A 17362-nucleotide genomic window follows, 5' to 3' on the forward strand; every position below is an offset into this window, starting at 1 on the left:
TGTTCGGTAATACACGAAATGTATTCTGAGTTGCGAATATGCGCAACCGTCATCTGTATAGTGGATCGACGGGACGACTGTGAGAATTTGTAGCGGACCGGCACTCGAACGCGGGTTTCCCGCTCATCGCGGGCGGTCGCCTCACCATCTGGCCATCCGAATGGGACTCACGGCTTGACCCAAACTTCCACATGTCGTCAACCATGTGTCTACAACTTGTACTCGTACATCCATTATGTATATTCCCGTCCTGAGGAGTCATTTTACTTGAAAGTCGCTTGCCCGGTGTCGGCGGATAAATACGATACTGCAGTGCCTATTTCATTCCATATTACAGTGCACTGCTCCTTCGGACATGCATGCAAGTCGAGAGGAACACTGGCTCGTAATTCGGAATAACACAGACACTGCAATATCGCTTTTTCGATAGTCTTCCTGGATGCGTTACTTGTTCCCACCTCGCGCTACATAAGGGTACATAACGCACCCAGGAAAGGGTACATACTGCACCAGGTGGTACACTGTCGGGAGACATAACGTTACATGGGCGTACTGACCTCCAAATCTTTCAACACTGTACACTAAACAGTGAGACTGCACTCCTTCTCAATGTGCGTCTTTTCAGGGGTACATTCGGTCCTGGCTTAATTTTTTATTGATGACAATGCGTGACGAGGTGGAGCAACTTCTTGGAACTAGAGGAGGATATCCTGTGAATGGACTGGTCCGCGCGTCCCCCAACGTCAGTCCCACAGTGTGTTGGGGAGACGTCCACGTGCACCAGCGACCACCCAGCAGTCAACCGCGCTGGTGGAGGGGTGGAGTGCCCCACCACAGGAACCCTCACCCCTCTTGCGGCCAGCATGGCAACTCGCTGGAGATCAGGCACTGCCGTCCGTGGTGGTCAGTGTAAATCTTGTCTTTGAATAAAGTTGTCATTTCCGTTTGACTGCTTAATTCTTTCAGTTATCTTCTGTAGTGTAGCAGTTCCTTCCATTTACGTTCCAAGTTTCATCAGGCTGTTATTTGACAGTCCGCCCCGATAGCTGAGTGATTGCCGGTACGGTAGCTCAGCGTGTTCGGTCAGAGAGCTGGTTAGCCTCTGTAATTACAATTAAAAAAAAAAAGAAAAAGAAAAAACTCAGTGGATGGGTCAACAAACGAACTTTAACGGATGTCATGTGACGCCCGCAACGACCGAACCCAACGATCAACAACGAACAAAAATAAAAAAATAAAAAAAGTGGTTAGCGCGGTTGTCTGACACGCCAAAGGGCCCGGGTTCGATTCCCGGCTGGGTCGGAAATTTTCTCCGATCAAGGACCGGGTGATGTGTTGTCCTCATTATCATTTCATCATCATCAGTGGAAGGCAACGGGAAACCACCACTGGGATCACTTCCCTAGACGCTCATGCGGTGGATCTCTCTGACGTGGCCTCCCCCATGACAACACCTGCCGTAAGGCACAGCACAAAGATTTTAAAAGTTACTTGACAGTGACACATAATTCTACAGTTAGTTGCGGCCTTAATTTCGCACACCACTGTATTAGTAGAATTATTTGTGTCTCACTTACAACTCCTAGACTGGGAAAAGTATTTACCTATCGTGAGTAATTCATGATTGTGTTTCACAAGTTTCATAATAAGATTCTGAAGGTTCAAATACAGAATATATTTTAAGGCAACTGCAAGGATTCTCTGTGCTATATTTCACGCAGTTTCTAGTAAACGTTAGATCTGATTTGAAATTGAAGTCTAAAGAGTGGTAAGTATTGAGTGAGTGCAATCTAGATGGTTTGTTAGTGAATTGTTTATGTGTTCCATGGATTTTAATTGCCTTTTCTCACTACGATACGCAATGCATCAGGTTATCACTTTCCGCATAATTTCTCAATTAAAAATACGGTAACATGGTGATCAGTTACATGGTTGTCTTAATATACCATTTCTTTTTACTAGTTTTCGAATATACTATGTTACACTCTCTCTGTCTCTCTCTCTCTCTCTCTCTCTCTCTCTCTCTCTCTCTCTCTGTCTCAATCTGAGACTCACATACACATACACACACACACACACACACACACACACACACACACGTACGCACGCACGCACAGGCACATTATGCTATTAAACATACAGACACATTGAGCTCTCAAGCAGATATAATTGCCACTTATGTTTGAAATAATATAATTATCTAGTAGATCCTTTACATCACTGAGTAAATGGTCAAAGATTTTTTATTTGCGAATATCTCGCTTCTTCCCGTGCCACATGAACAAAGCGGAATGAAAGACAGTGTAAATCATTTCTTCTCCTGTATTATTTATATGAATATGGATGTTAGCTTTTTTTCGAGCTGTGATTGCTTGCTGCCAACAAGCTTCGTAAGGGATAAATCTACTGTGAAGCTGTTGTAGATATGTCCAGCTATTTAAATGCTCTCTACAAAACATTTATACAGTACACCATATATTGTCGTTATTAAAAGGTTCTGTGCAACGAAAAATCTCTTCCTCAGTGACAAGTTACCCAAAATAGGATACCATAAGATATTAGTTAGTAAAAATAGTAAAGGTAAGTCAATTTCTCAAAGTTCTATTCGTAAAATCTGCTGGTATCCATAATGTAACAGTTACACAGATTAGACGTTAATGACCACTTGTAAAAAGGGCCTACCAGTTCAGTTTCTTGTTAATGTCAACACCTAATATTTTAAAATATCCTTCATCCTTTATTGATTTCTCTTCAAGCAATATTTTAATGACGTGGTCCATCCTTATCCGCAACAGAACTGCAGTTATTGGATACACAACTTACGGTTTCATAAACCATTAGCGTTCTATATTACACAAGCTAACGAAGAAAATATCCGATTCAAAATTATTTCCATAACATTCGAATCATCCCAGTTCCTGACTGAAATCTATTTCTACATTCCTGCGTTCGGTCATTCAACCAATGAAAAATATTGTCAGAGGCCCAAATCTGGGAGAGATACCGTCAGACGTTCCACGTCATCACAACAATCGAGTTGCTACAAATCGCACAGATGAATACTCGGTGCCACACACGTCCGTGTGAGCGACAGGCATCCACTGGGCATAGCTCGACAAAATTTTCGTCCACAGCTCCACGGAAAAACGACAGCGTTGCTTACACACTAGTAATGTCCTGTTAGATCACGACAAAGTGTCAGCCTGGTGCAAAGATCGAGAGTTACAGTAGAGAGATGCAGACTTGTGATGTCCATGAAACGTTAGAGTGTGGTACGCTTTGACTTCCGGATTACTGAGACATTAGAATTAGCCATGCCATTTAAGTATTTGCAATTAGCATTAAATAGGTGTATGAAATGGAGAAACCACCTAATCTCAATTATAAGAAAAGCAAATGGCAGGCTATGAATCATTGATAGGAAAAATTGTCTACAAAAGAGGAGACATATATTACTAAGGCTGACACTTTAGTACCGCCGGTTCGAATCCTGCCTTCGGCATGGATGGGTGTGATGTCCTTACGTTAGTTAGGTTTAAGTAGTTCTGAGTTCTAGCGGACTGATGACCTCAGAAGTTAAGGGGCTCCGGAAAGGCTCAAAATCATTAAAAGTTCAATTTTTACTTTTTTGCGTTTTCTGAATCTTTTAATAGATATATAATTTATTCAATTCCGAAGACTACAACTATTTTAAAATTTTTTTTGAAATGTGTTCTACATGGGCGTGACCCACTGTGGCGCTGTTAAACTGCTGTCAAATGGTGTTATTATTAACGTCCGTGTTCATCAGGTACATTTTAGTGATGTGAGATAAAGTATGTGTTGTGGCTAACCTGTGATGGTTCAATATATATCGCTGGTGTGATTGTCGATTGTTTCATGTTTATTTACTCTGTCGTTATCTCGAAAATGTTCGTAATTAATTCTGTTTCTTGAGTCTCTGTTTTGTTGAAGTATAATAATGAGTAAAAGTAAAGTTATTAGAAATTCTCTGAAGGCTTTTAAGAAAAGGAGAAATGTTGGAAAGCCAAAGGTATGTGTTATTACTGTAAACAATAAAGACGATAACCAAGTGAGTGAACCTAACCTCTCAAGTACACCTGCCCATAGCAGTCAAAGTGGGAAAGAAAACACTTCACAGAAGAAGCTTGGTTCAATGAATGAAAACTATGAATGTTTTATGGGCGAATCGGATGTGAATGAAATATTTGATATGTCGGTTCTCAAAGGAATTTTTTCAAACTGTGTAAGATGTATTCATTGTAGTGAAGTTGGTCTGGAACTCTCCATAATAAAGCACGTAGGACTTGCTAGTGAAATACAACTGAAATGTGATAAGTGTTCATACATGACCACCTTTTGGAACAGTGTTGCAGTAACTGCAACTGAAGAAAATGGTAGCAAAATCTACGAACACAACATTAGATTTGTTTATTCCTTGCGTTCAGTTGGTAAGGGTGCTACTGCAGGTGAAATTTTCTGTGGCATCATGAATCTTCCAAATCCCCCAACCAAGTTTACGACCTATAATAAATTAATAGGGTCTAAAGTAGAAGATGTCTGTATAGAATCTATGAAGAACGCTGTGGAAGAGGCAGTAATGGAAAATAATGGTAACAGAGATTTGACTGCAGCGTTCGATGGTACCTGGCATAAACGGGGACACACATCTCTTCATGGTGTAGTATCTGCCACCAGTATGTATACAGGAAAAGTTTTAGATGTAGCAGTAATATCGAAGTATTGTAGATGTCCACAAAAATATAAAGGTACACATGAAAATAATTGCAAAGCTAACTATAGTGGCAGCAGTGGAGGAATGGAAGTGGCTGGTGTTGCCAGTATATTCCAGCGTTCTGAGGCGTGTGATAAAGTGCGATATGTTAATTACCTTGGTGACTGTGATTCTAAAAGTTTCAAACATGTTCAAGGACTGAAGCCCTATGGTGATGATGTTGTAGTGCAGAAATTTGAGTGTGTTGGACACGTACAGAAGCGGATGGGAACAAGACTTCGGCGACTGAAAGCTTCGTACAAAAAACAAAAACTCAGTGATGGTAAAGGGTTGGATGGGAAGGGAAGGTTAACTGACAGTGTAATTGACAAAATACAGAACTATTATGGAATGGCTATTAGGCAAAATACACAAAGTGTTGACGAAATGAAGAAGGCTGTTTGGGCTATTTTTTTTTTCATACTTCTTCAACCGATGAAAATCCCCAACATAGCTTGTGTCCCAAAGAAGAAGACAGTTGGTGTAAATATAACAAAGGATTGCTAACTGGTGAAGTGTACACTCATAAGCATAGTCTGCCTCATGCAATAATGGAGGTGATAAAACCTATTTTCAGAGACTTAGCAGCACCTGAACTGTTGAAAAAGTGTATTCACAGAAAAACTCAAAACCCCAATGAAAGTGTAAATAGTGTTATATGGTCGAGAATCCCCAAGACTGTATTTGTTGGAATAGAAACACTTCACTTTGGTGTGTATGATGCTGTTGCGACTTTCAATGATGGCAACATTGTAAGGTGCAAGGTATTTAGAAATATGGGAATGAAGATAGGTTCTAACATGGTACGAGCGATGCTTGCTTTAGACAAGGAACGCCTTCGGGCTGCAGACAGGGCTGTAAACAGTCTAGAAATACAAGCAAGAGTAAACAGGAGGAGGAACAAGAGGAAGCTGGAGGAGGAGTTTGCAGAGTACCTTCTGCATAATTTAACACAGCCTTTTTCCAAAAAACTGTATATTTTTGAATATATAAATAAAAAATTGCAAAAAAATGTTGTGAATTTTCATTACAATTGAAAAAAAAATCATCTTTAATAACTGAACTAAAATTTTGTAAAATCCCTGAGTTAAGTTGTAGCCCATATTCCAATAAATAATCTGTAAAAAGTTCAACTTCCTACCTCAAATACTTTGTGAGGAAAGATGTAATTTATAAGCGTTATTTTAACATTGCAAGTATAGGGCGTTCCGGAGCCCCTTAAGTCCCATAGTGCTCAGAGCCATTTGAACCAATTTAGTACCGCCCAAAACTATAGTAGTCTTATCATGATGGATTAACAGGAGACTTATAGCGTATAAAATGAAGGGCTATGCCAATGGTTACAGGTCTGTTTGATTGCCGAGACCGTTTAACAGATATAATGAACCATTTTAACTGCAGATACTCGAAAAAAGACGCTACATATCTCTCGAGAACCCTCTTAAAGAATTCAAAGAATCGTTTCTTCTGACTACTGGTTTGCACGTAGTGGTGAGAGGTCGGTGATACTTGTAATCTAATTTGTTAGGCCCAACTTACGGATGACTGGGTTCATAGATACTCTGATCAGCAACATGCTGCTGTGACGAGGCGTCAGACTCGTATTCGGAAGAATGGCGCCTCAGGTCCCCACCCTGCTGTCCGGAATTTGGTTGTTTACGTGGTTTTCCTTAACAATTTAAAGCAAATGCCGAGGTTGTGCCTTTGACGAAACTATTCAGACGTTAAGGGAGCCGAAAATTTAATAGTCATGGGGGACTGGAATTCGACAGTAGGAAAAGGATGCGAAGGAAAAGTAGTAGGTGAATGTGGAATGGGGGAAAGGAATGAAAGACGAAGCCACCTGGTAGAATTTGGCACAGAGCATAACTTAATCATAGCTAACACTTCGTTAAAGAATCTTGAGAGAAGGCTGTATACATGCGGAAGAGACTTGGAGACATCGAACGGTTTTGGATTAATAATATAATGCTTATACAGAGATTTAGGAACCAGATTTTGAATTGTAAGAAATTTCCAGAGGCAGATATGGTCTCTGACCACAATTTATTGGTTATGAACTACAGATTAAAACTGAAGAAACTGCAAAAAGTCAGGAACTTAAGGAGATGGAACCTGAATAAACTGAAAGCACAAGAGGTCGTAGAGAGTTGCAGAGGGAGCATTAGGCAGCGATTGACAAGAACAGGAGAAAGGGATACAGTAGAAGAAGAATGGGTAGCTTTGAGAGATGAAATAGTGAATGGGTAGCTTTGAGAGATGAAATACTGAAAGCAACAGAGGATCAGGTAGGTGAAGAGACGAGGGCCAGTAGATATCCTTAGGTAACATAAGAGATGTTGAATTTAATCAATTAAAGGAGAAAATTTTTAAAAAATGTAACAAATGATGCAGGCGAAATGAAATACAAACGTCTCAAAAACGAGATCGACAGAAAATGCTGAATGGCTAAGCAGGAATGGCTGGAGAACAAATGTAGAAGCATATATCACTAGAGGTAAGATAGATACTGCCTAAAGGAAAATTAAAGACACGTTTGGAGAAAAGAGAACCACCTGTATGAATATCAAGAGCACAGGTGGAAAACCAGTCCTAAACAAAGAAGGGAAAGCAGAGAGGTGGAAGGAAGGGAAAAGGAAACGGACGCAGAGGAAGATGAGAAAAGAGATATGATACTGCGAGAAGAATTTTACAAAGCCCTGGAAGGCTAGGTCGAAACAAGGGCCCAGGAGTAGACAGCATTCAGTTGGAGTTACTGATCGTCTTCGGAGAGCCAGCGACGACAAAACTCTTCCATCTCGAGAGCAAGATGTATGATACAGGCGAAATACCCTCACACTTCAAGAAGATTACAGTAATTCCAATCCGAAAGAAAGCAGGTGTTGACAGGTGTGAAAATTACCAAACTATCAGTTTAATAAGTCACGGGTGCAAAATACTAATACGAATTCTTTAAAGAGTAATGGGAAAACTGGTAGAACCTGACCTCGAGGAAGATCGGTTTGGAAACGGAAGGTAATACTGACCCCACGTCTTAACGTTTGATGACAGAAAGAGTCGAGGGACACTAAAGGGAAGAAGTGGTTTGGAAGGGAGCGAAACAGGGTTGTAGCCGATCGCCGATGTTATTCAATCTGTATAGTGAGCAAACAGTAAAGGCAACAAAAATTTGGAGCAGTATTCAATGTCCAGAGAGAAGAAATAAATACTTTACGGTTTGCCGATGACATTGTAATTCTGTCAGAAACAGCAAAGAATTTGAAAGATCAGTTGGATGGAGTGGACAGTTTCTTGAAAGGAGTATATAAGATGAGCATCAAGAAAAACAAAACGAGGGTAATGGAATGTAATCGAATTAAATTAGGTGATGCTGAGGGAATTAGATTAGGAAATGAGACATTTAAAGTAGTAAATCAGTTGTGCTATTTGGGGAGCAAAATAACTGATGGTCGAAGTAGGGTGGATATAAAATGTGGACTGGCAATGGCAAAAAACCATTTCTGAAGAAGTGAAACAGGGATAATAAGCAGTTTAGACTAGAGAGAATAGAGACTTTTGAAATGTGATACTACAGAAGAATGCTGACGATTGGAAGAGTAGATCACATAACTAATGAGGCTAGAAGAAGGGGTCGGTTGATAGGATACGTTCTGGACCACCTTTACAACGTACCTGGTTCTTAACGGGGTGCGACAGATCAAAATTGAACTGACCAAACATGTACCATCTTATCTTGTCAAAGGCGGATGTAGGGGGTCATTATGTATGACGGTCAGCCAGACACTTGCTGCCGTTGTGTCCAAGAAGGGCACGTCAGCTCGCCGACGACGGCTTACTTAAATTCCGATGGGTGAATCTATGCCTTGCGGGCGCGGTGGCCGAGCGGTTCTAGGCGCTTCAGTCTGGAACCGCGCGATTGCTACGGTCGCAAGTTCGAATCCTGCCTCGGGCGTGGATGTGTGTGATGTCCTTAGGTTAGTCAGGTTTAAGTAGTTCTAAGTGCTAGGGGACTGATGACCTCAGATGTTAAGTCCCGTAGTGCTCAGAGCCATTTCAGCCAATCTATGCCTCCTTCTACGGTGACGACCGTTCCTGTAAATTACGCCGAGGTTGCACGGGCGGCAGCCCTTTCCGACGCTGACCACATTCGTCCGATAGCCGCCCCCGATAGTGAGGTCGTGACGGAGTCCACAGTACCGGATCCGGCCTCTACAACGGCGCCCTCTCGAGGATAATCACCGACCGACCTCGCAAGAAAGCATGGATGCCAGGAGTGCGTAATAATTTTCTTTTAATCTCTTAACTGTTGCTGCAGGCAGTGCGATGTCGTCAGCGGTGGTCCGCGTGGACGATATGTGAAGTGAATCCTGGTTCGTAGCATGAAGATAATGATGGATCCACCTGTTTCATTAATATTCCGGTTACGGCGGTGGTCCACGTCTCCGTTGTAGTCGAATCAGCTGGCAGCACTGGCGCGATAACAATAGTTCCAGTGTGTGCGTTGTCGTAACGCGCGCGGCGTCTTATTATTAAAAGTTTATTAATCACGCGGTGCGAGTAGGTCGGAATTATGCAATGTCTTTAGTATTTAGTAAAGGTGGTTAACGCCAATATTTCGCACAGTTCTTTCACCGTGTTGCCACAGGAAAACAGTCACATGTGTTTATCACTATAACAGTCCGTTAAACATCAGTTCAATTCACTTCGTCGTCTTTAAGACAGTTTGGACGATATAATAAACGTTTCTTGATCAAATCACAGCACTGTTATTGTATTTAACATTTTGGTTTGTTCCACTTTCACGCAATTCTAACAGTTAGTGTCTCCACACGACAATGGTGTCTGACACGTGGCTAATTGTCACAAGTTCACACAGTTTGTAAAATCGTCACCGCAAACACTCGATATACTTTTCAGGTTTTACTGTTCACTTAATAATGCACGATCTCCTATTAACACAGCGGACGCACTGTTATTAATTGTTCATCCGCGTATCAACGTCTTTCACGCCGAATTTTGCCATGTTTTTCCACCCGCGAGCCGGCCACGTACCACAACAACTCGCACGCTCTCTATCGATAGTCGTTCGCTCTCTCACTCTGACACATTACTTCTCCTAGCCTAACCAAAGTTTTACAAAGCATATAGAACCAGAACATTCATATTCGTACAATGTTGTTGTGGTCTTCAGTCCTGAGACTGGTTTGATGCAGCTCTCCATGCTACTCTATCCTGTGCAAGCTTCTTCATCTCCCAATACCTACTGCAGCCTACATCCTTCTGAATCTACTTAGTGTATTCATCTCTTGGTCCCCCTCTACGATTTTTACCCTCCACACTGCCCTCCAATACTAAATTGGTGATCCCTTGATGCCTCAGAACATGTCCTACCAACCGATCCCTTCTTCTAGCCAAGTTGTCCCACAAGCTCCTCTTCTCCCCAATTCTATTCAATACCTCCTCATTAGTTATGTGATCTACCCATCTAATCTTTAGCATACTTCTGTAGCACCACATTTCGAAAGCTTCTATTCTCTTCTTGTCTAAACTATTTATCGTCCATGTTTCACTTCCATACATGGCTACACTCCATACAAATACTTTCAGAAACGACTTCCTGACACTTAAATCTATATTCGATGTTAAAAAATTTCTCGTCTTCAGAAACGCTTTTCTTACCATTGCCAGTCTACATTTTATATCCTCTCTAATTCGACCATCATCAGCTATTTTGCTCCCCGAATAGCAAAACTCATTTACTACTTTAAGTGTCCCATTTCCTAATCCAATTCCCTCAGCATCACCAGACTTAATTCGACTACATTCCATTATCCTCGTTTTGCTTTTGTTGATGTTCATCTTATATCCTCGTTTCAAGACTCTGTCCATTCCATTCAACTGCTCTTCCAAGTCCTTTGCTGTCTCTGACAGAATTACAATGTCATCGGTGAACCTCAAAGTTTTTATTTCTTCTCCATGGATTTTAATACCTACTCCAAATTTTTCTTTTGTTTCCTTTACTGCTTGCTCAATATACAGATTGAATAACATCGGGGAGAGGCTACAACCCTGTCTCACTCCCTTCCCAACCACTGCTTCCCTTTCATGTCCTGCCATCTGCTTTCTGTACAAACTGTAAATAGCCTTTCGCTCCCTGTATTTTACCCCTCCCACCTTCAGAATTTGAAAGAGAGTATTCCAGTCAACATTGTCAAAAGCTTTCTCTATGTCTAAAAATGCTAGAAACTTAGGTTTACCTTTCCTTAATCTTTCTTCTAAGATACGTCGTAAGGTCAGTATTGCCTCACGTGTTCCAATATTTCTACGGAATCCAAATTGAACTTCCCCAAGGTTGGCTTTTACTACTTTTTCCATTCGTCTGTAAAGAATCCGTGTTAGTATTTTGCAGCTGTGGCTTATTAAAGTGATCGTTCGGTAATTTTCACATCTCTCAACATCTGCTTTCTTTGGGATTGGAATTATTATATTCTTCTTGAAGTCTGAGGGTATTTCGCCTGTCTCATACATCTTGCTCAACAGATAGTAGAGTTTTGTCACGACTGGCTCTCCCAAGGCTGTCAGTAGTTCTAATGGAATGTTGTCTACGCCTGGGGCCTTGTTTCGACTTAGGTCTTTCAGTGCTCTGTCAAACTCCTCACGTAGTATCATATCTCCCATTTCTCCAACGTCTACTTCCTCTTCCATTTGCATAATATTGTCCTCAAGAACATCGCCCCTGTATAAACCCTCTATATACTCCTTCCACCTTTCTCCTTTCCCTTCTTTGCTTAGAACTGGGTTTCCATCTGAGCTCTTGATATTCATGCAAGTGGTTCTCTTTTCTCCAAAGGTCTCTTTAATTTTCCTGTAAGCAGTATCCACCTTACCCCTCATGAGATAAGCCTCTACAGCCTTACATTTGTCCTCTAGCCATGCCTGCTTAGCCATTTTGCACGCCCTGTCGATCTCATTTATGAGAAGTTTGTATTCCTTTTTACCTGCTTCACTTACTGCATTTTTGTATTTTCTCCTTTCATCAATTAAATTCAGTATCTCTTCTGCTACCCAAGGATTTCTACTAGCCCTCGTCTTTTTACCTACTTGATCCTCTGCTGCCTTCACTATTTCATTCCTAAAACTACCCATTCTTCTTCTACTGTATTTCTTTCCCCCATTCCTGTCAATTTTTCCCTTAGGCTCTCCCTGAAACTCTGTACAACCTCTGGTTCTGTCAGTTTATCCAGGTCCCATCTCCTTAAATTCCCACCTTTTTGCAGTTTCTGCAATTTTAATCTACAGTTCATAACCAATAGATTGTGGTCAGAGTCCATATCTGCCCCTGTAAATGTCTTACAATTTAAAATCTGGTTCTTAAATCTCTGTCTTACCATTATATAATCTATCTGAAACCTTCTAGTATCTCCAGGGTTCTTCCATGTATACAACCTTCTTTCATGATTCTTGAACCAAGTGTTAGCTATGATTAAGTTATGCTCAGTGCAAAATTCTACCAGGTGGCTTCCTCTTTCATTCCTTGGCCCCAAGCCGTATTCACCTACTATGTTTCCTTCTCTTCCTTTTCCTACTGTCTAATTCCAGTCACCCATGACTACTAAATTTTTGTCTCCCTTCACTACATGAATAATTTCTATTATCTCATCATACATTTCATCAATTTTTTCATCATCTGCAGAGCTAGTTGGTATATAAACCTGTAGTACTGTAGTGGGCGTGGGCTTCGTGTCAATCTTGGCCACAATAATGCGTTCACTATGCTGTTTGAAGTAGCTTACCCGCACTCCTATTTTTTTATTCATTATTAAACTTACTCCTGCATTACCCCTATTTGATTTTGTATTTATAACCCTGTATTCACCTGACCAAAAGTCTTGTTTCTCCTGCCACCGAACTTTGCTAATTCCCACTATATCTAACTTTAAGCTATCCATTTCCTTTTTAAATTTTCTAAGCTACCTGCCCGATTAAGTGATCTGACATTCCACGCTCTGATCCGTAGAACGACAGTTTTCTTTCTCCTGATAACGACGTCCTCTTGAGTAGGCCCCGCCAAGAGATCCGAATGGGGGACTATTTTACCTCTGGTATATTTTACCCAAGAGGACGCCATCATCATTTAATCATACAGTAAAACTGCACGCCCTCGGGAAAAATTACAGCTGTAGTTTCCCCTTGCTTTCAGCCGTTCGCAGTACCAAAACAGCAAGGCCGTTTTGGTTAGTGTTACAGGGCCATATCAGTCAGTGATCCAGACTGTTGCCCCTGCAACTACTGAAAAGGCTGCTGCCCCTCTTCAGGAACAACATGTTTGTCTGGCCTCTCAACAGATACCCCTCCGTTATCGTTGCATCTATGGTATGGCTATCTGTATCGCTGAGGCACGCAAGCCTCCCCACCAATGGCAAGGTCCATGGTTCATGGGGGGGAGGGGGGGGCATGGGGAGGCCACATTTTATATTCGTACAATATAAAATATAAAACAGTAGCAAAATGAATGAAGAAACAATGTGATGTATTAACAAATAAAGAATAGTTGAAATAAATGATACATACATACTATGACAAGGTAATGCACAAAAGAAAAAGAATATTATCGAATTTCGGGGAATGCAATTTCTTTACATGTGCCCCCCATTTTATCATGAGATGTTCCACAGAACATCTTAAGATAAAATGTCCTTACACATATAAGCCATATGCTACAAGTGATTTGTTTATCTTTAACTTTGGCACTTTATCAATTTGCGTTATAAATTGTCAATCCATATTAAAAGAGATGAACTTATCTAACAGCAAAAAAATTTACATAACTTTCACATTTTAAGCAAAACATATCTCTCACTGCAACAAATAACTAATTCGTTAGACTACGGAAATTTGACCATAATGAAAAAGAAGAAAAAACATTATGTGTTCAGTCCAAGAAAATATATATAGCTACAATTATACACTATGAACCTGAATATATACACATACGCGTTCGTATTTTGCCCACGCAAAGTCTTGTCATTGTATTACTGTTTTTTAAAGCTTGCTCCCTCTCTCTCTTTTCACATTTTGACTATAGTGTCATATTTTTTATTTACCCTCACTATCACAGATACAAAATAAATATGGTATATATTGCCTGTCATACATCAATTGAATATATTTCATATAAATAATCTTTTGGAGTGAGTATTCCCTAACTGTGTGTCATATCATTGAATATAATTTGCAAAATTACAGATTATTACATCATATTGTCTGTGTTCTTTGACATAAATTGGTTTAATTTGTTACAATATGGTCACTATTTAAAATATCATGGGCTCACATATGTATACATAAACTTTATCGTCTTACAATGTCATTAACATTTGACTCAGTTAAGCAGTTATAGGTCATATTCTACTTCTCACAAAATTATTTACTGACCAAATACTCAATTAAGGTTTCAGAGTCCTTGCCCTATAAGGCTTTAAATCCACTATACTTTTAGAGCAAACTTCTTTTTCGATTTTGGGTAAACCAGATAAAATGCATTCGGGTGGGGTATACTAGCCACCTCAAATGGACCTTTGTACACATCAAAGAATTTAGGAATCTCACTATCTATTTCTTTAGACTTCTCATATGTTTTAACTAAAACGTAATCCCCTCTTCTTAATTCAAGACCTTTTATTTTGTCATCATGTCCTTTGTTCCTTTTCAACAGTTTCTTCACTACCAGCTCTCTTACTCTTTTCTTCTTTTCGTCCCAACTTAATTCCTCCTTAGTAGGTAAAGATAACTTTTCCTCCACCAAACGTTTCTGTCTCTCACCTTCCACAATCTCCTGAGGAGTAAACCCTGTTACCTCATGATTAATAGTATGCATAACCTATTCAATATTTCCTACTATATCTCTCCAAGAACTGTGGTTACTGGTACTGTAGGTACAGCAGAATCTGCCAATCTCCCTCATATAACGTACTATGGGGTTCCCTTGTGGGTGATATGTTGAAGTATAAATTACTGTAACTCCCTGATTGGTAAGAACTTCTTTCCTCTTCTTACATGCAAACTGTGACCCATTGTCAAACAATATGGATTTAGGTTTCCCAAACTTCACAAAATAATCACCTTCCAACTTGCTCAAAACGGCTTTCCCAGTAGCTTTACGTAACGGATAAGTTTTATAAGTTTATAAAATACTTCTAAGACTACAAAAATGTACGCAAAACCTCCCTTAGTCTTCAGCAATGCACCATAAAGATCCACAGATAACAGTTCCATCACATCATTCGGTTTTATATTTTGTATAGGAAGCTTACATGTTTAATTTGTAACTTTTGCTCTTTGACATTTGTCACAGGTTTTGATTCGGTTGTTCACTCTCCTTTCCATGTTGTCTAAAGACACACTTTCCCTTAACTTCTGTACACACCTGTTAGCACCTACATGTCCAAAACTCAAATGTATATAATCTGTTATCTCATCTATATATTCCTGAGGCCAACACACTCTCCAGTCATCAGAATTTTCATCAGTTCGCCTAAACAATACCCCATCATAAATTTTGTAATATTTTGGCAATTCATTGTTACTATCCTTCCTTTCCAACTCACATTTCACCATCTTCTATATTTCATCCTGATTCTGGTAGCTTCTCATGTTTTTACAAATCCCTTCAATTCTTTCCCCTTGAACACCTTTTATATAAAATAATGTTACATGTTCCTCATCCATATCGTACCCCACCTCATTACCTTCACTCAACGGTAACCTGGACAAAGCATCTGCGGTTTTGTTCTGTGTACCTTTAACATACTTTATCCAAAAAGGAAACTGTTGTAAGAACAAAGTCCATCTTGTTAACTGTCTATGTACCAGCTGCAACGTTTTGAAAAATATAAGGGCTCTGTGATCAGTATAAATGATAGTTTTATTTCCCCATAGGTAATCTCTAAACCTTTGGAATCCTCAAACTGTTGCCAATGCTTCACACTCAGTCACAATGTAATTTCTCTCATACCTGGGCAATGACCTACTTGCAAAGGCTATCGTCCTATGAACTTCATTTTCCTCATCCCCAAAATTTTGAAACGATTCCACTCTAATACTGTACCCACTCGAATCAGTCCCCAAACAAAATGGTTTACTAAGATCAGGATGGTGTAAAATCTCTTCCTCTTTCAAAGCTTCCTTAAGTTCATTAAAGGCTTTCTGACACTCTTCTGTCCAAACATAGCTCACTTTAGGACTCAATAACTTCCTCAAAAATGGGTTGTTGAAAACTTGCCCTGACACAAAATTACGGCAAAAATTACACATGCTGTGGTGTGCGTACTGTAAGACCATCGGTACACACACCATCAGATTATTTGACTTGTCGCTCTAACGAAGTAGGCGAGTGTCAGCAATATGTCTCGTGGTCCTATCGTGGCGTGTTTATCTTCTGCTGTCAGGTCAGACGATAGAAATGCCACTTGCACGCTTAGAGTAGCAGACTGACGGTGACCAACTTTAAACAGAACTTGATTACTTTTCACACACATTTATTAAAATAATAACAAGCAAAAAAATAACTTAACTTGGTTCTGGATGCTATTTACAATTGACATTCTGAAGTTCCTTTGGTCTTGGTACGTTAATCTTATTCTCACATATCTCTGATACTTGACAAAGTGTCTATACATTTCTCTTCATGGCTATGTACAGGAATATTGTAATCTTATTAGGCGCAGACTGAAACTTGACTTCAGACTAATGCAGACTGGTACAGACAGGTGCAGATAAATGCAGACTCATACACACTAATGCAGACTGACTAATTGGAGGTCTGTACACTCGTTATAATAACTCACACGTTCAGGTATCATTGCACGAGTGTGATCTGCGAGGAGAAAAGGTTCTACGTTAGCAGCAATCTCATTGGCTGCGTTACATATTAATACGCGGATCGGCGGAAGCAGGATTTGGTCCGTCTCTATGTCAGCGCCATCTCGTAGTGCAGAGACGGACGAGCGCTGCGCCTGCGCTGTTGTGCATGGCGGGGCGCGCTCTAGTGGGAAAGTTGTGTATGTGCTGCCCATGCGGAGCTATGTACACAACACATACCCATAAAGATTTCAACTCTTTTCTATTCCTCGGGGATGGACACTCTTCAATTGCTTTCATTTTGTCTGGATCGACTTTAATACCAGTAGTAGACAAAATTCTACCCAAAAACTTTATGTCCTTGCGAACAAACTCACACTTTTTGAGTCTCAGGGTCATGCCCCCTATCCTTAAGGCTTGAAACAACTCATTTAATAAACAACAATGTTCTTCCCATGACTCAGTGGCAACTAATAGGTCATCCACATATATTGTTAGTTTTGAACTCAACTGTGGTCCTAATACTTGATCAAGGGCTCGTATAAAAACAGATACACTAATATTCGGCCCAAATGGGACAATAGTGTACTGATAACACTTCCCGTTTACCAAAAATGCTGTATACTTCCTATATTCCTTGGCAAGTGGCACCTGCCAGTATCCGGATGTCAGATCGAGACCATTCAGATAGTTTACTTTGTGATACCTCTGTACCATCCACTCCATATT

The 17362-nt window shown here is 40.2% G+C and overlaps 1 protein-coding gene across 1 annotated transcript in view; it reads right to left on the reverse strand.

The window, feature by feature from the left end:
* LOC126161288 (cytochrome P450 9e2-like) overlaps positions 1 to 17362 on the reverse strand; it is an 88273-nt gene that overhangs the window by 19872 nt on the left and 51039 nt on the right. The window lies entirely within an intron of this gene.

The sequence above is a fragment of the Schistocerca cancellata genome, chromosome 2 (genome assembly GCF_023864275.1).
Source record: "Schistocerca cancellata isolate TAMUIC-IGC-003103 chromosome 2, iqSchCanc2.1, whole genome shotgun sequence".
Classification (NCBI taxonomy): domain Eukaryota; kingdom Metazoa; phylum Arthropoda; class Insecta; order Orthoptera; family Acrididae; genus Schistocerca; species Schistocerca cancellata.